Consider the following 19,780-nt stretch of genomic DNA (forward strand, 5'->3'; position numbering starts at 1 on the left):
AGCTCAGCAGGGTTATCAAGGTGAAGGTGTGCAGCACCTTAGGCTGGTCAGGCATTTTAGGGTGCTACAGGCCAGGTACCTGCAGTCACCAATGTCTTGTGCGATGTAGACTAGAAATGCAGGAGGCGTTCACTGATGCTTTGTGTCATCTCCTGGGAGCCAACTGGCTCTCTGGCTTCCTTGCAAATCACATTCCTGCATCAGCTCACTAGTTTGGGAACTGGGATCATCTCTGCTCTCCACCATGGGCTCCTCCCAGTGGCAGATCCAGCACTCGGTGCATGCTGCAGCGGGCAGGGGGCAGCTGGGGTGGCCAGGGTCCTCCAGCAGCCCGGGAGCTGCCAGAGCTGGGTTCCCGTGTGCAGGAGGTGAGAGCCCCAGGATCACCGCTCCCCGCGCTGCCTGTGTCTGGCGAGAGCCCACCTGCGCCCCTGAGTCAGGTGGGAGCTGAAGGGGTGCCTGGCTCTCCGTGACTCAGCAATAATGCTTTGGGTAGTTAACATTTCATTATCATTTTTAAAGGCTAAGTGGCTTTTACCACCTGAGAAGTATATTAATGGCCCCAGTAAAACACTCCCCTGAGTGCCCTAATGCTTCTGCTATATCGATTCATTTCCCCCCTCCCCCTTTCCTTCTTTCTTTTTTAAAACATTTTTTCTCTCTCCCTGCATGTATTCCCCCATTATGAAAAATACACACTCATTTATACGGTGCAGACAGGGGGAATAATGCCACTCTCCAACTAATAACACTGCCGATTCCTCCCCTCCTTGCTTGCTTATTGCTCCCTGCAGCAGAGAGACACGAGGCAGATGGTGACAAATTCCTTCCCAGCCCCCGCAGATGATCAGCTGGTGTCCCGAAGCACAGGGGGGTTGCTTGGGGTTTGTTGGTGGTTTCCTTTAGCCTCTGGAAACTGTCTTTTGCTTGACTTGCATCGTGTCCCTCAAGCAGAGCCCTTTGCCTGAGATGGGGATGATGTGTGAAGGTATCCCTTCACATCCATCTCAAACCCTACAGAGGAGATGAAGGGGGGAAGCCATTTGGTGCTGGATTTCAGGCTGATGGCCCAGGACTGCACTGAAACAAATAACCTGGGAGAGTATCAGACATTTTTTTTTCTCAGCAGAAAGACATAAAGGTGGTGTTTGTTTGGGGTCTGCTCTTCCCGACACCTTGCTTACTGCTCAGATGGGTGTCCTTGTCCTTGTCTCTGCCTTGCAAAGGTGCATTTGCACCACAGCAGGCATCATGCCATGGGGCACCTGGTCACAGTCAATCCCAGCCAGTGGCCGGGTCTCCCTCACCCTGCGCAACACATTCCTGGTGCCAGCAGCATGCAACTCTGCACCAGCACATTGCTCCTTCACCCCTCCTTCAGCCACAGTCCTCGCGGGAAGAGTTAGTGCTACGAGGCACCATCCTGATCTGTCCTCTTCTGTACATGGGTGATGGGCCCAGGAAAATCAGCCCTGGAGCTGCCATGACTTACTGATGCCATTACCCCTGGCCTCTATTCTGCTGGTCTTCCAAGCAAAGTCAGCATTTCCTTTTCTTAAATCTTGTAAAGTTCAAAGACAAATTAATGATATACTGAATACTTATTAATAATTAGTATTTCAAAGCCTTCTGTAGCCAAGAAGCTCCTTAGCACTCCCATCACAAAGGTGTCCTGTTGTCAGTCTCTGCAAGACACCCATATCTCCTGCCCAGCATATCACTCATCGCCCCCTAGCTAATGAGTTTATAGAATTATTACAGCTAGGGTGGGCTTCTTGCTTTTGCCTCTGGGTGAAGCATCACCACACGGAGCCAGAGGATTCCTCCTCCCTAGGAAGATGTCCCTAGCAGCCAGGTCTGTGCCCACTGTGCTTGCTCCTGACCCCTGTTTTTTCCAGGCAGCTGGACAAGGGACGTTGAGCGCTCCTAGATCCCCGCTTCCCACACAATTCCTGCATGGATAGATGAGGCCAACTGACCCCCCAGGATCAGCCTCCACCTACCCTCTGGGGTGTCCATCACACAGCCCTCTGGCTCAGTGGGCTCTACATGTCCCTCTCCAGCCTCCCAGCCCTGCTCCTTCCCTTGCAAGCTGGCAATCTGCTCAGGCTTGAGGGTTTCCAGGGCAGGGTTTGCAGTGGCTTCCACCCCATTCCCATCTTGCTTCAGCTCTTTTTCCCTCTCCTTCTTCCAGCTGTAAGGAGACAGGAACCAGCCACAGAAAAGTTCCTGGCAGGGCTCTGGAGGGTGCTGGGAAAGCAAAACGGAGCAGCTTGTCTCCTTCACTCGTGTCCAGCAGTGAGGACACAGGCTTGAGTCTCCACTCCACCGTCAGCTGCAGGAGCAGCTCCAGGCTGCAGGCAGGCACACATGCACACACGTGGAGGAAAAGGCAGGATGTCTCTCTGCCCCTAAGAAGATCCTTCCCACGAACAAATACAGGCCCCAAATTCCTGGACACTGTCTGCTGTACAGATCAGGCAGGAGCTTCCAAAGGCAGATTTGATAGCTGCTGTTGCTGTTTCCCCTGGCGCAGGACTCATCATGTCACTAGTGGCATACACGCTGCTATCCGAGCTCCTCTGAGCTAATGGACCGGGACAGCAGAGCTGCTGAGTGAGGAGCTGTTATGCCATGGGTCCTTTGCACAGCGGCATTTCAAGCTTGACGGGAATGAGAGTCTGTGAAAAGAACTGGTGAGAAGCTGTCCCTGTGGAAGACCCTTATTAGGCTTGAAACATTCGTTATCTGATGAACTTGGGGACGGACGGGGGTATTTCTTAAAAACCCCAATATTTTTTTTTTGTCCTCACAGAAGTGATTCCCCTCTGCCCTTCAACAATTAAAATTGTTCCATTTCACCAAAAGGCATTTTTGGATATATAAAATGCCAGTTTTAAACAATGGGAAAACAAAGAGCATCCCTCACAGTTACACATCTCAGGCTGGCCCAGACATCAACCGATTGTATTCTTCTGTTGGTGAAAGTCACAACCGACGGATGCTCAACCCCATTACACTACACATGAGACTACCTTGGTGTCAAAGGGCCTGTTATTGTCAGTGAAGGCTTTGTACGATGTGATATACAATCAACAATATTCTCTATCATTAGTAAACTCTTTAGGCCTAACCAGCAAAGAGGAGTCTGCAGGGCCCAGCAGACTTCTCCAGGAGTGGTGTCTCTTTGGTGTCACAGGCAACAAGGGACTTCCTCCCCGGCTACTTTTCCATTGCAGATAGGTTCCTTGCTTCCACCCAGCAGACCCCAAATGAGGACTGAGGAGCACAGCCCTCCAGGAAGGAGACAACCAAGGCCGAGGAGACATCTGCACAAAGAGGTCATGGGTGAGGAGCTCGCAGCCCCTCTGCCCACATCCTCGCTCGCTGTGATGGATGCCAGCCCCACAATGGACAGGAAGGAAAAGGTTCACCCCAGAAAAGGGCATCTCTAGAAAACCTCTAGAGGTTCAGCTCCAGAAGACACCACAGGATCAGGTAGAGCAGAGTTAACTCCAGGTCCCTCCCAGCCTTCGGGGAGGAAATGCCTTTGCCACCCATTATACTGATGCTCATTCCTCCAGCTCTGATTCTGACTAGGAGTCACAGGAAGAACGTGAGGCACCCCTTGGACAACACTGTGTTGAATTTGGCACCAGTGGCACCAAAAGCCATCATGAAAAAGAAAACATCTGTCAAGTAGCTCAGTATTTCCAGTCACAAGACAGGATTTTTCACAGGCAGAGGGGATGGACCTTGGGACACTTTAATTTTTATTTTTTTTTCTGACTGGGGAAGCAGTCTCCAAGCCTGATTCCAGTTAACGTACCTCAACACACCACCCCAGCACAGCTGGGGTAATGAGAGCTTTAGACATTCATTTTTCTTGAGTTTCTTGAGTTTCCTGCTATTTTTCTGTTCTCAAGGTTTCTACTAAAGATTGTCAGTTCAGTTGCTTCCACTTAGTTGTTAGTCACTTCCACAGTTGTTGGGCTGTGTGAATTTGTACGGCACATAAGCAAAAATGCTTTTGTCCTCAGTTTCTCCATCCCTAACGCTTAGGAAACATGCTTCTCACAGTATTTATTCTTTAATCGGCTAATGCTCTATTCTTTGCTACCTTTTTAAATCATCTTTCTTTATCTCAGCATGAACCTCTATCTAGCCTGTGTGGGACAGACCACTTCTTTTCATTGTTTCTAGCATTTCTTTATATAAAACTAATTTCTTATCTCTAGCAAAATACACCTCCCCTTTTCTCATCCAGGTTTTGACTACCTCAGGCGACTGCAGAAATTAACATCAGCAGTTTCTTGCCTCATTTCTCTGTTTCTCTCCTGAGGAGCTCCAGGAAAGCTTCATGCACTGCCCAGCCCTCTGGGAGGCAAGGCTGCAGACAACCTTCAGAGACCCTGAACCTTGCTCCAGCGAGAGGGACGCAGCCCTCCCCTCCTCTCTTGCAGCCCTGACATTTTTGCATACTTATCCTGACCTCAGGCCTTTCCTGCAAAGCCGCATGCCAGGCACAGGCATGCTCCCCTGAGACTCCCAGGCAGCTCTGCAGGAGGAGCAGGGACAGGTAATTACAGATCCTGGGGCAGGAGGCACAGCAGCAGTGGAAAGAAAGGAAAGAAGGAGGCTTTCACCTTGCTGCCAGTGTCAAGAGAGACCTTAGAAGTTGGTTCATCTGTGCCCACCAAGCTGCCCCGAGAACTGCCCCAGCTGCAGCCGCCAGCTCTCATACCTGAACGCCCTGCTCAGTTCATCCCCTGAGGTTTCAGACCAGCCATAAGCTGACAAGGAGGACATCTATTTAGGAGGATGGCAGAGTAGGGGATGACTCAGCCTTTCACTCACAAGAACTGGGCCTCCAGTGGCCTGTCTCACCCTGTGTTTCAGTGCCCGCAAGGGATCCCCTGACCACATCCCAGCCTCACCACCTCCTCTCTTCATCTCACCTGCTCCCTGCCAGCTCCCCAAAGCATTACTGCCTCTCTTCCCTCTGTATGTCCCCTTTCTCCCCCAGCTCCTGCTTCCCCCATCAACTCAAGTTCAATGATGTGCTGCTGGAGTGGAGGGGACATGGCTCTGCAAAATACAGTGAGATGAGGAAGCTGTCTGAAACGGGTGCCCATGTCTGCAGATTGTCACATTCAGAGCTGCTCTCCTGGAAGTGAGAAAGTTTGGTCCTGATAGAAACATTTGGATCGCTGCTTTGCACAGATGTAACTCCTTTCTCCAGCTTCTGTTTTAATACGTGCATTGCTGCCTATTCCTGGAGATGTGATTCAGTGCACGCTACTGAATGGAGTGAGCAGCCCATGACACCCAGTCAGCCTGACTGCAACCACAGGGCTTCCTGTTGTTCTCCCCCTTCAAAAAGCACCCAGCGCTCAGGCCCCACAGCCATGGCATGTCTTAAGGGTGGGAGGGTTTGGGAGTTAGAGTTCAACAACATGCTCTCCTTTCTCTTGGCTTTGCCAGACCATTGTATGTGTGGAAATGGGTGCTGGAGCAAGTGATGCTTCCCAGCAGCACATTGCTGCAGCCATGTGGTGCCCTGGCAGCTGGAGGAGGCTCTGTTGGAGCAGGATGGGCAGCACGTGTGTAGTGGGACCAGAGAGCACTGCCGCTGCAGTGCTGAGCTGCCTGGCTTTGGGGTTTTCAGATTCACAGCCTTAATGCAACATTAATAGGCTTCACTAGCGTTGAATATTTATAAACCAGGAGCAAGTTCTTATCCATCCACTGAGCAACTGTGAGCTGCTCTGGAGAGAGGAGATGCCCGGGATCTGTGAGGCCACCGTGGGCTGGCCACATGCAATGCAGTAAGGTCTGCCCTAGTTGTTCACTTGAGAAGGGGAAGAAGGTGCAGACAAGGAGAACCCAGAGCTGACCTGTCTCCCACAGCCCTTCCTCCCACTTTGATCCTGTGTGTCTGCTGAAATTCATAGCAAACCACATGAGCTCACACCAACCCTCTTCCCTCCCCTGTCCCACCTCCCCCATGCGCACCCATCCCCTCCACTTCTGGCACCAGTCAGACTCAGCCACCGGGCTCTCTCCTCCAGCCACAGCCCTGCAAAGCCCCGCAGCATGGGATGAGTGGGGCCATGGGGGTCCACCACTGGTCCCGGTCACACCGGTGGCCAGGAGACTTCATGGAGGCCTTCTCCCAGGTCCTGCAGGTTGCATTTCATGCTATGGTGCACAGCTGCCTGCACTGACTGCTCCAGATAAGCCTTTTCAGAGGGAAAAGCACACAAAAGGTGTTTATTTTCCCTTTTCATCCAGTTTTGAAGGGATGCTCCATTTTTTGCTTGGTTCTCAAAATCTTTTGTGTGGAGACAGGATGAAAAAGTCACTCCACTACAGCTCTCTGGAAGTCCAGAGGGATACACAAGCCACTTTTGGGGTCACTTTTAGGGTTGCGGGCACTTTCTGTCACACCCAGGCTCCTTGGACTGCTCTGTCCACCCTCCTCTGGAGGGAAAGCCCGGGTGGGCTCAGCAGGGGCTCTGCGCCCCAGCCCGGGGCAATGCTGCAGCAGGGCTGCAGGGCCAGGCTCTGCTCTGGTCACCTCAACTCGCGCCGGGGCCCCCGGGGCCAGGCATGTCCCCCCCTTGGGGTCCAGGCATGTCCCCCCCCGGGGCCAGGCGTGTCCCCCCTCACTGCTGCCCAGGCAGCGCCTGGCGGCCTGGGCCACCTCTCGCCTATGTTGTTTGAACCATCAGCTGCAGCAATCAAATCACCTCCCCTCCCCAGCCCTACGTTAAAAGAGCTGGACCTAAAATTAATTTAGCCCTGCTCTTTGTTGTGGACAATACAGAGGGGATATTGTGTGTGGGGAGAGAAAGGCTTTTTGTTTGGGTGAGGAGACAGCGGCGGTCTGTTCTTGTGGACATCTGAAAACAAGGCTGGGAAGAGCGGCCCTTTAAGTTCGGCTGAAGCAAAAACACACAGCCCCATCTCACAATTAAACACAGTATCAAACCGAGAAAGGATCAATTGAGCCTAAAACAGAAAGCTCCCCATGTGACAGATTCCAGAAAGTACGTGATACACCATGCCCAGGGCTAGTACATGCCTGCTGTGTTTCCCAGTACATGATTAATTTGACTCAGGGCAGGAGGCTGCAGGCAAGGGATCTGCAGCACACACTGAAAAGTTTTAACACTTTGAAGACTGGAAGCGTGGCTGAGCGCAAGAGACAAAGGCAGGGCAGCGCGGATGCAGGGCGGCTGCGAGAAGGCACGAGCTGGCTGCTGGTGCTGGGAAGGCGATGCGCTCAGCCTGGTTTTTTTTTAATCGCCAGCAAAGGGGATGTTTCCGACTTGGGGCCAGCACCCAACTCACATCACGCTCATCCCCTGCTGGGGCTCCCCACGGCCCGCTTGCAGGGAGGATGCTGAGGGCCAGGGGCTCCGGGTCCGGGGGCCAGTCCCTACTGGGGACCCTTCCCTTGGGCGGGTGGCAGGGACTGCTTGGGGGAGCTGCTTCCCTTGCCCGGGCTTTCAGGTGACCTTGGAGATGCACACATTAGAAACAATTAATATCTCAGTCCCTTAATTGCTGGAGAGTGCAGCTGAAGCCCGGGGGCACTTTCCCCGGGAGGCAAGGGGTGGCGCTGCGACACCGGCTGAGCCGCGCGGCCCGGCGGGGCGCAGCCGGGGGACACCGGGGTGGCATCCCCACGGCCACCCCCAGCCTGCACCGCCCGGCCGCGGGGACACAGCCCGGCGGGGGCAGGACGCGGTCCCGGCCGTGCAGTGCACACCGGACACCGCCGGGACACCCCTGTCACCCAACACGCGACCGTGGGGGACACGGCCGAGGTCCCTGCCATCAGCCGTGCAGAACTCGCCCTGCCCTGAGCGTGGTCGCTGCCACCAGCCCCCCACAGAGCCACCCCGGATCCCTGAGGCCACCGTGGGGCTGGGGGGCCGGTGGGGGACAGCATGAAGCCGAGGGGCTGGCATCGCCGCAGCTCAGGCAGTGCAAATCACCCAGGAAGCAAAAGTAGCTCATGCTGCCGTGGCGTCCTCAAGTAAGACCAGGGTGGAGATCCAGCGGCTTTTTCAGTTGCTCCCGGCCTTTCTCCAGCCCTGGGCATGGCACTAGCTTCGCGCTGGGCCCTTGGGAGCCCCTGGCAGAGTTGTTCCCCAGTGTTACACCTGCAGGCTGATGCAGCGGAGCTGCAGCCAGCACTGTGTACATCAGCCACGAGCTTCAGTTTGGGGCAGGAGGAGCACAGTCCTGCCTTCCCCAAGGGAATGTACTGCATCCCAGGGCTGCTCTGCTCCCTGCCAGGCTGACACCCAAATCCGCACTTCTTTTCCCAAAATAGCTTTGTTGACAGGGCAGCTCAAGCTGTCTCGGGAAGGAACCAGACCCACAAGTCATTGGGAATGAGCCCCACAGACATTTGGCTCCATCCTCCTGTGGCTCTCTGGGGTCGGGACGCACTAAAGCAGGCATCCCCATGTGGGATGATGAGCAGGACAGAGCTGGTAAGCAGCGGGGTCAGCCCGTCCTTGGGCTCTGTTCCCCCTCATAAAATGCAGACGTTCCTGCCTGCCTCACAGAGGGGCTCCGTTCATTATCCGCTGCAAAGTGCTGCGAGATCCTTGGATCAAAGGTGCCGTCACAGCGTCGAGCCTGATTATTATTGATTATCCGTTTCAAGCCAGGTCCCAAACGAAGCCAGTGAGCCCTGAACGCGGAGGAGCTGAGGGAGGGCCCGGCAATCGACTGGCGATTTTTACTGCGGATGACCCGAGCCAGGGAGCAATTTCTGTTCATCCATCAAGGAAGATCCAGGCGTGAGCAAACAGTCAGGTCATGGGCATTCATTTTATTATTAAATCCTAAAGGGGCCGTGGCTCGTGCAGCTGGATGTAAGTGATCTTCGTGTTAAAAAGACGAGCTTTGAATTTAATTTTGCAGCCAGGCTGATAGACCTGGGGATGACTCAGCCAGAAGAACCAGCCAGGGCTTCTATTCAGGGTGGATGGGACATACCAAGGGAGAGTCAGGGACCAGCTACCAGCACAGCACAGCCCCCCGCTCTCTTCTGGACCACCCCTTGTCCCCATGTCTTCCCCCATCCCCGCTCAGGCCTGATCCCTGCACCCCACACGCTGCATCACATACTGCACCACGTACACTGCATCGTGCACACTGTGCCATGCACAGTGCACCACACACACTGGGCCACGCGTGGCTGTACCACGCATAGTGTGCCACGCACTATGTGCCATGCACTGTGCACCACATGCACTGCACCACACGTAGGGCCACATGCACACTTGCAGCATGCACACTGCACTGTGCATCGGTGCACCGTGAGCACAGCACCCCGCACAGCTGCACCCACAGTCCCCTCGGCGCCTGCGAAGGGGACAGGCTCTCTGCCCCAGTCGGTGGGGCAGCTGTTGGCCCGGTGCTGGCAGCAGGATGGATGCTGTGCTGCTTGGCTGAGAAGGAATGTCACCAGAGGCGAGGCGAGCTGCATCGCCTCTTCCCTCATCCCCAAGACACTGCTTGCAAGGGGTAGGCGCCGGCGCCGCACAGCCCCCGGGAGCACAGCGCCTGCAACGCCCGCAGTCCCTGGCGCCCTTCCTCTTTCTCCCCCTGCCCCCAAAAGACTGGCTCCACTTTTCCCAGCAGGAGTCCAAGGGGAAAAAAAAAAGAAAAGGAAGAGAGAGAGGCAGGGAAAGAAGCTAAAAATCTGTCTTCTTTAATTAATGAGGCAAGCCAGCCTGGAGAGCACGTTTGGGATCGCAGGCCCCCAGCCAGGGGCGAGCCAGCAGCCAGGGCCAGTGACATGGAGGAAGAAAGCTGAGGGGAGCGCGGGGGGAGACAGGCCTTGCTTTTTATACTCTCCTGTTAACTGATCCACGGAGCTTTCCTGGCATCGTTTTCAAAGGTATCCCTGCACTAATCCGCCAGGCTGTTCCAGGATGGCGGTTTTGACCAGCAGGAAGGGGGAAGGGAGGGAGGAGAAGCGGTCCCAGGCAGACTGCACCTTTTCACAGCCCGCAGGAAAGGAAAGCAGGAAAAAAAAAAAAAAAAAGGAGCCGAGGGTGGCGTGGGGCCGGGGAGGCGGGGGCAGCGCTGGCACTGCAGGCTCTGTGTCAGCCGGCACTGCAGACCGCTCGCTGCGGCGTCCGGGGAGGAAACCAAACGGCACCTTCCAAATATAGCTCCTGCCAGGCGAGCTCTGCGGGTCTCCCGAACACGTCGTCCCGCAGCTTAATATAGGGCGCAGGAGCCGGCCGCCAAGCATGCCTGTGCCCCCTCAGCCGTGGCAGGCAGGGGGAGAAGCAGCCCCATGGGACCTGGCTCCTGCAGGCCAGATGCTGCCTGCCACTGTGAGGGCCAGGGGACTGCTCTGGGTTTTAGTTTTAGTTATTGCCTCTCTGTTGTTGATTTAATCTAAAAAGCAGGCCGTTGGCACAGCCCTGACAGCGTGCGTGCAGGATGGCACTGCATCCCCACGGCTGCTGAGGCCGAGCTGGGATGGAGGGGCTGGGAGCCGCAGGCAAGCTGCACCACAAAGTGGGGCTGTCCCCAGGAAGCAGGGCTGTCCCCACGAAGCAGGGCTGACCCATGAATCAGAGCTGTCCCATGAAGCAGGTCTACTGCAGGATGCTGGGGTCAGAGATGTGGGCTTCCAGGTGCCCCAAACCATGGCCCCAGGTTCCCTCACTCCAGCTCCCGCAGGGCACCCCGGGGCCAGCCCCCAGCCCTTTACTTCAGGTGCTGGAGAGCACCAGCTCTCCCCATCCCTGGGGGCCTGAGTCCTTCCGCATGTTTAGCCCACCATCACTTCCTGAAGTTGTTTTTTCAGCCCCATGAGCTATTCTTTACCTCCGGCAGCATCCGGCAGTGCAGGGCCGCCTCTGCCCTGGGCGCTGCTCTGCCCCTCCACGGGACAGGATGGAGGTGGCGAGCTCAGCTGGGGATGGCAGGGCGCTGCAAGGGCAAAGCAGGTGCTTGACCATTACCGTCACTGTTCTAATTACAGCCAGGCCTGGGCACAGCATTGCCACCCAGGAAAAGCCATCGGAGCTGGCTGAGAGATAGGTGCAAGAGGAATTTGCTTCGTGTTAGTTCAAGTCAGAACAACAAGTGTGCATGACAGGCAAAGCTACGCTGCAGCAGGTCTCGTGCCACTGCTCTGATTTCTCTGGCAGGCCAGGGCCAGTTTACTAAACTTCATGTGCTAGCATCAGTCTGTGAGACTTGGGTAAAGGCAGGTAAAACCTGAACACTTTCTCTCTCTGTGGTAGATGTGTTAGGTCAAAACACAGAATTATTCTGCTCTTCAGCACATCTATCTAAACCGGCATTGAAATGGCCACAGAAACTCCACTTCAGTACAGGAAGTATGTCAGTCCTCCATTCAATAATATTTGTACAGCTTCTTTCTTCCCAACAAACTCCCTGAAGTTTCAACAGTGTTGGTTTTTGAAAGGACCCTTCGTCAGTGAAGGAACAAGTTTTGTTTTGTTTTGTTTTGTTTTTTTGTAAAGACTAAAAACAAACCCTCTTGCACATCTAAAAGAATTGGTATGGTGAGGCTTGGTATTTGGGGCTGCTCTTGCTTCCAGAGCACACATGGGCAAGGCTTTTTGTGTCCCTTACCAACCTGCATGCACCGGCCCAGCACCAGGCTGCAGTTTTCTCTCTGGACCTCATTTCTGTGCAGCCACCCACAGCCTGGAGCTCCATGGAGAGATAAAAGCCCTTCTGCTGCCAGGCTTGGCCTCCTGTGCTCAATCCCACATCCTCCTGACAGGGAGGTTGGGTGGTGGCTGTCCCTGGGTGGGAAGAGCCTGGCTTGTCCTGCAGCACTGACGAGCATGCTCTGCAGTATCCAGTGCAGATACCTGGCTAATGTTACATCGATGCACACAACCGAGTCACATTCCTTCCTGACCTTTGTCCAATGGCTCATTAAAATAATTGATCGCAGCCATGACAGTCACACTAGATGTTTGCCGCATCACCTCCTCAGTGGCTCCTTCCTTCCCCCTGCACTGGCCAGACTCAAGCTTTTTTGCAAAGCCTCTCCTTGCCTGGGATGCCGGTGCCCCGAGCCATGCATGCCCTGCAGGCTCAGGTCAGCAGGCTCTAGCAGCTCTGCTCACCCAGGGGGGGCCTGGTGATGGTGACCAGCTGTGCCCAGGGGAAGATCCAGCCAGTTGTTTTGCTGGCTTTATCTCCCCAGCGTTAATTATTGCAGCCCCAGGTGGTATTGTCCCTTACTATTACACGGTTGACCTGTGTCTAATCCGTCATCAACTGAAGCCCCCTGCCCCGTCCTGGCATTCCTGCTTCCTCAGAGCCCCCTCAGCCTCCGCAGGCCCATTTCTTTATTACTCCCACAGAGCTCAAGTGATAGTCTCAGAACCAAAGCCCAGCTCCTCCATTTATACCCAGCAAACCTGGAGACCCCCAGGCTGGGCAGATCCCGCCCAGGAAGGACGCACACTCAGCGCCTTCCTGTGCTGGCAGCAGGTCCTGGCTCTGCGCAGGCTGCTCCCCACGGCGACAGCAGCACAAAGGAGCCCTCCCCGCGGTGTCCAGCCCAGCATCTCCGGCGCATGACTTGTAACCCACCGAGCAGCCTGGTCCTTCACACACCATGAATGATAACGCGGAGCCGCAGCCCATTGTCTGCCAGCCGTTTCGCCGGTTTGTCAAGTTTGGGGTTGCATTTTAATCCTGACGCCTTTTCAAAGCCCAGCTGCACATTGTGTGGGCACAGGAATTCTTGACTTGCAAATCCCCCCAGCATTAAATTCAACCTTCTGGGGCTATTCCATGGTGTTCGTCCACACGCTGAATGGGGGGCGGGGGGACTTTCTTACCCCCTGCCATGAATAACAAGCAGATGAGAAGCAACACAGGACAGCGGAGGGGCTGGAGGAGCCTGGCGCGGCAAAGGTGACAGCAGCGGTAACTGTGAGGCTAGGTACAGCACGCAGCTGTGGGGTTTGTACCCAGGCATTGTACTGCTGGGATGAGGTGCCAGCCTGCCAGCTCCCTCACCTCTTGCCTGCCACGCTCACTTCAGTGCCTGGAGCTGTTAAAAAACACAAGAAGCCTCCAGCAAACAGGGACCAAGCACCCCTTGCTGAGCCAGGGAGAAGAAGGTGGGGTGGGCAGGTACTGGGTAGCAAAATCCTGCCCGTGCTGCGTTGCCAACCGAGGGCTGGGCTGTGTGACATGGGTGGCTTTCAGCCTGCTCCTGCCTGACTCAGCCTGCTCCTGGGTTTGGGAAGCGGCCGGTGGTCCGTGCAGCCTGGGGCATGGATGCTGCCCAGACCCATCTGAAGCAGACGTGGAGCGGGAGTCTGTTGTGTGGGTGCGGGTCTAGACTTGATGACCCAGGCGGTCCCGTCCAGTCCTCTGGCTTAATGCAAGCCATCCTCCTGTTGGGAGCGGAGAACAATAGGCAGCCTGTATGTGCGGAGATGGGCCTGCTGCCCCAGCTCTCCTGCAGACTGCCTGAACCATCCTCAGACCAGCTGGGCAAGTTTTCAACGCAACTGGGTTGTTTTTTTCATTAAAAACCACACATTTGTCAAAGCTGAAATGTTTCGTAGAGCTGTATCATTTAGACAGACTTTTGCCAAAAGCTGGGCAGACTTTTGATGGCAGCCTGCCCAATTTCCTAACCCTTTGCCTAGCAGACAGCCTCAAAACCCAGGTTCCCAGGACACCTCCAGGATGCCAGCTCCGGGCAATGGCTCAGCATGTCCCAGCTCCATGAGTCGCAGGAGTCAGAAGAAGCCAAATTTCCCTGCTCTAGTGGGAGGACACCAGCTCCAGGCACCACCTCACACGGGACCCCATGCTGCAGGAACCCCCCCATCTCTCCCCACCTCTCTTCTCTCTTCCGTGACATCTCTTGTCTGCTGGAAGCGGCTGCAGCATCCCGCCGGAGCTAGGGCAGCGCAGGAAGTGTCAACTGACAGCTCTGCTTTGTTTCAGGGGAAAAAAGAGAAACACAATCCCTTCTCATCTTCTTTGGTGGCCTCGTTTAACTTCTCAGTGCCTCGGTTTGCCAGGTTCTGGGATCGTAAAGCCCTGTAAAATACTTGTGGATCCTGGCATGATGGTAGGAACGTAAGAATTAAAACAATGACAACTGGCTGCAAGGCCCCTCTAGCACCTCCTGGCCCAGCACTGCCCTCTCCCCTCCTCCTTGCTCACTGCCATGTGCATGTGATAACTGCATGTCCTCACCTCCCTCACGCTCTCTCTGATGTACTGCAGCCATCCCTGCTTTGGCCAGGCTTCCTTCCTCCAGATCCCTGCCTGGTCTGCTCTGTGCAAGGCTCTTGTGTGGCAGGGCTTGTACAGGCAGGGTGGTTGTCCCTGGCTTGTGGTTTGTATCTGTGAGCTTTTTCCACCTGGGGAGAACCCCTTGCTCTGGGCACAGACCATTGTCAGGCTCAGCAGAGCTTCCATGCTGACTGGGAGTCTGCAAAATGCAGGAGCATAAATTCTGCAGAAGAAGAAAACACTTTTATGTTCCCCAGGACGTCAGCCAGGAGCAAGGCACTGGCCCCAGCAAGAAGCTGGGCACTGTCCATCGGCTGTGCAGGTCCCAGGGGCTTGCAGCAGGGGCTGTCCCCAGAGTATCACTCCTGGCTCAGCAGAACTCCCGGCACCAATTGGAGAGTGAGGATTATCTCTGTTTGCTTGCCCTGATTTGTTTTTAACAAAACTGTGCTGCTGGCTGTTTATCACTTCATTTTCCTCCAGGAGATGAGGCAAGCGAAGGAGATCAGCCAGAATAAAACATGACCTTTATGGGCTGTGCTGTGGGCTTGGACTTTCCACCTACCGCCTCTGTGTACCAATGGGGTCTGAGATGAGCAGATGCCAGGTGCCGTGTTTGGTGCGGGCAGAGGAGCAGCATATGCAGCTCTGAGCTCAGGCCCACGGGATACTCCCCAGCGTGTGCTCATGACACCCACCCGGAGAGTTTCTGTACCGCAGCACAAGTCACTTCCTCACGCCCAACAGATTCCTCCTCCTGTCCCACCCCCGGGGAATCTCAGCTGGGGAGAGCTGGGAACTTGAGGGGGAATATCACACCCAAGACACCGCTTTTTGGGTCACTGTGAGGACAGCCTCCCTGGTCTTGCTCCATCCGCAGCCTGGCTAGTGCTGACAGTATCCCATCCCCAAGGCGTCCGAGGGACTTTGCTTCCAGAAGTGCCTGGTGGGTGAAGGTCAGGTCTGCAACGGCGCACAGCAAAGCACAGCCAAGAAGGAGCACAATTTATCAGCATGTGCTGCACACCCGGGCTGCCCCTGCTCCCAGACAGGTGCTCACCAGCCTGGGCTGTAAGCACAGCTTGGGTCTTTGGCGTGGGGAGCGACCTGGAGCCAGCTGGCTGCCTCGGCCTCCTCCCCAGACATGCCCACAGAGTACCGCTCACAGGCCAGCTCCCTGGGCTCCTCCTGGGTTGCACGTGTACAAAGCCGTTCCTTTCCCCACGGGAGTGGGTCTGGCTTGGGGGCAGAAGTGGTGTCTTAAAGGGAGGCTGAAGAGAGCAGGGCTTTCCCCACGCCATGTCTCTGCCCGCCCAGTAGACAGCATTGCATGCCAGGATTCGGGCCACTGAACGGGGACATTGGTTCCTACAGGGTGCTGTTGAGTCTCCTGCATGTCCAGTCACTCCTGCTTGGGCATTTATGCCCAATGCTTCTGTAGCAACCTCCCCAGCCTCGTCTGGACCCAGCCTTTCTCTCCTTCCCTTTTCTCAGAGAGGGAGTGTGGCTTGAGTGTGTCGTCGCTCCTGAATCCAGACCCAACCTGTTCCGTTCAGTGACCCCTTAGATTTGTCATCATTTGGCATGTTGCTTCCACATGCATGGCTCTAGCCTTGAGACATGTTCTTGGTCCTGAGACAGGCTGAGGGGTGCCTCTCTCCTGGATGTGTGGCACTTGGGTAGGAACTGAACATTCATTCCATTTACCATAGACTCTGGCAATGAAAAGACCTTCTATAATCTGTCCTGGGCAAAATCCAAACTTTTCCACCCATGTCCCAGGTTTTGAAGGCATTTACTGAGTAACAGTGGGTACCATAGACCCTCTATGGACCAGAGAAAGGGTGTTCTGGTGGGAGAATCTGTAAGGGAAGATGGGAAGAGGACTGACACCTCCCAGTGTCTGAGGATGCCACCCTCCACTTCTTGTCCAAGGGCCAGCCTGGAGAGGGGCCTCTGACCTGAGGTGAACACTGTCTGCGTGCGGACACAGTCTGTTGAGCTCAAGAGGATGCTTCAACATTGCCTGCCCTCAACTCGGGCAGCCTCAGCAGGCTTCCTGCTGGCTGCCTGCGTTCAGAGCACCCCAGTTCAGCAGAGATCTCACTGCCACATGTCCCAGCAGCTTCTGGGGAGCTAAAGGGCATTAAGTCTCAGGCCAAAAGGGGGACTTTCCCACATCCTGTGTGAGTGGGGACAGTGAAAGTGATGGTTTTGAGATTTTGTACAAAGAACTCCTCATATGTCTTATCTCCTGCCTCAGTGTTTGGGTAAAGGTCTGCAGCTTCAAAGTACCCCAGCTGAAGTACCAAGAAGGGCGTCCTCCATCACCACCCCTTATGCATGGTAAGTTCAAGTGATCTGGGAACAGATCTAAAGAATACTGCTTCAAGACAGAGGAGAGATTTGGGGCACGCTCAGGGGAGTGTGAGCGTGTACAGATGTGCCTTGGCAACTCAGGAAGGCAACCAGATCCCTGAAGGCATTTAAGGACATCCTAGGAAAGCAGTGCAAAGACAGCTACCCTGGAAGACTGCATCACAGCCTTTGTTCCTCCTTCTTTTTCTGAGTCTCCAGCAGGTAGTGACATAACCAAGCAGGTTTGTTCCCAGTGACATTTTGGAGGATGCCTCCTCTGAGTCAGGCTGTGCCTGCTGCAGGAAAACATTGATGCAGAATCTTGTAGGACAGTTTTAGTGTCTCTGGAGGAGGAAGACTCCAGAGAAGGGCTACTAAGATGGTGAAGGACCTAGAGGGGAAGACATATGAGGAGCAGCTGAGGTCACTTGGCCTGTTGAGCCTGGAAAAGAGGAGGCTGAGGGGAGACCTCATCGTGGCCTACAGCTTCTTCAAAAGGGGGAGTGGAGGGGCAGGCGCCGACCTATTCTCCTTAATCACCAGTGATAGGACCCGTGGGAATGGTGTCAAGCTGAGGCAGGGGAAGTTTAGGCTACACATCAGGAAGAGGTTCTTCACTGAGAGGGTGGTCGCCCACTGGAACAGGCTCCCCAGGGACGCAGTCATGGCACCAAGCCTGTCAGAATTTAAAAGTGTTTGGACTGTACACTTAGTCACATGGACTGAATTTTTGAGTAGACCTGTGTGGGGCCAGGAGTGGGACTCAATGATCCTTGTGGGTCCTTTCCAACACGGTATATTCTGTGATTCTGTGATTCTATAATTCTAAGACTCACCTGAGTCAGCCTCATTCGTCCGGTCCTTGGGTACTGCCTACCTTCGACAGCCACTGAGTCCTGAAAGGTCTAACACCTTTCCCTCTCTTCCACAAAGTCATTAAGGCTCCTAGAAACTCCTGCCATGACTAGAACCAAGGTTTCCTTTCAGTGAGGTGCCCATCCAGAAGTATCTCATATACCTCTGCCTACGATATTCCCACCCCATCTTTGCCCTGTTGCTAAGGTGCTCAGCCTTGCAACGACTGTTGCTGACATGAGACCCTAGATACTGCCTATCAGATTTCCCGTGAGCAGCAGAGAGCAATGAAAACAGAGATCAGAGAGAGGAGAGGAGCCTAACCTGCTAATTGCAGTTGTAAGGCAATATTCAGCACCTGCTGGTACTTCTGCCAGGAGCTACATGGCAAAACAGGCTTGGCTGGTGGCAAGACAGGCATAAAACAGGGTTCATTAGGGCCAGGAGTGGTCCAGTGGCCAGGAAGGAATGCAGACTGGTGGGGTTAGAAGCTGGAAGAATGCACCCATGATGAATTCATGATCTTGCTCGTCTAGATATACCCCCTTCAGACAAACTGGGGTGGCAGAGCAGCATGTTGTCTTGATCATCACCCTTCTGTCACCTCTGTGCTCATCTCTGTGCAAACTGCAATGTTTTCTTCCTCCCACCATTCTGCCAGGGTGATTTGTGTCAGCAGGGTCTCTGGCCAAGGTGATTGCAGCAGCCTATTTTTGGGCCTGCCCTTGAGAGCTGCAAGCCAGGAAGGTGGAGCCCAGCTGTTCGATGTCCATGGCCTGGAGAGGCACTAACACCTGCAGTTCGTACTTGCTGCTCTGCAGTGCCTTGCTAATTGCATCAGGGTCATTAAATAATACAGCGGCCATGTGCAGAAGGGGCTGCCTGCTGGCTCTCGTGGTGCTCGGGAAGCACACAGGGGCTCAGCTGTGCTCAGGCTGCAGGAGATGGGAACGTGTCTGTTCAGGTCCTGGGATTTTGGATAAAAAGGTTCTCTCTGACTCAGCTTGGCTGCTTGTCGTCTGCTGCCTTCCTGGGATATTTATTTGGCTCTGAAAGTCAGCAAGGGGCTCTCAGATGCTCAGCAACTTGCTGGGCCCTGTTGTGTTACAACTCACTCCTTCCCTTGAGGCCGTTTTAGGTACAGACTGGGACTGAACGTACAGGTCTGCGCCCAAATGTATGTGCATCCCACACTGTCCATGGAGCTTGATACCATCACCCTACAACTCCAGATAGCATCCTACTGAAGTGTTTTCTGCCCCCAAAGCTGCCTCACTTCCCCAGAACATGGCAGAGACCCATCTGAGTGGCTTGTTCCTGGGCCTCCCTTGATCTTCACATCCTGTTGCCTGCAACTCCATAAACTGCAGGCAGAGCCCTGGCTGGAAGTACAATTCACACCTCGCAGCTTTGCCTTCCAGACTTGCCCATGCTGTGAATGCCAGCAGTCCTGTGAGCAGCCATCACCCTGCAGGGCCCAGCATGACACATGAACTCTTCCATCTTCCTATGCTGTGTTGCACCCTTTCCAGCCTTATCAGGGTCTGCTGAAGCCTCAGGGTCTGATAGCTGCTGGAAGGCTTTTTGCCTTGCATGAGAATGGCAGTACTGCCAGTTCAAAGGCCCTTCTTGCCTAGGTCCTGCCTCAGCTGGATAGGGTAGGATGTAAGAAGACAAACAAAGTACTTCACCCTGTACTTTTCCTGCCCCTAGATGGTTTTCCTGAGCAAGACATATTCTGCAGAGTGTGTATTTTCAGTAAGTTTCTCATCCAGTGTCTTGTGTCAACCTGCTATGATGTCCTTTCTCAAGGAGTTCCACAGCACCACAACACAGAGTGCGAAAAATTGCTTCCTTCTGTCTGCTTGAAGATGACTTTTATTGACTTTGATTCATGCCACTGTGTCTCAACTGGAAGAGAGAATGAGCTATTCCATTCACCTTCCCTGTGCTGCTCATCTTTTTCTGGATCTCTCGCAACTATCCCTCAAGCATCTCTTCCTGCCCTGACTGTCCATGAGCGGTAGCTGCAGTTCAGTTATGTGTGTGAGAAATGCTGTGGCCTGCAGAGCTGCCTGAGTAAAGCTGTAGCCTTGTGATACCCTCCAAATGTTGCTGAATTTATCTTCTCAGCACACCTGCCAAGCTAAGAAATCCCGTTACCCCTGTTCTAATGAGGCCAAGTATCAAACAGTCCTGATGGGTAAAATGAGAGTTTGAGAACCAGGGACTGCACCCACACCTCCTAGTTCTCATCTGAGAGATGCCT

The sequence above is a fragment of the Cygnus olor genome, chromosome 14 (genome assembly GCF_009769625.2).
Source record: "Cygnus olor isolate bCygOlo1 chromosome 14, bCygOlo1.pri.v2, whole genome shotgun sequence".
Classification (NCBI taxonomy): Eukaryota; Metazoa; Chordata; class Aves; order Anseriformes; family Anatidae; genus Cygnus; species Cygnus olor.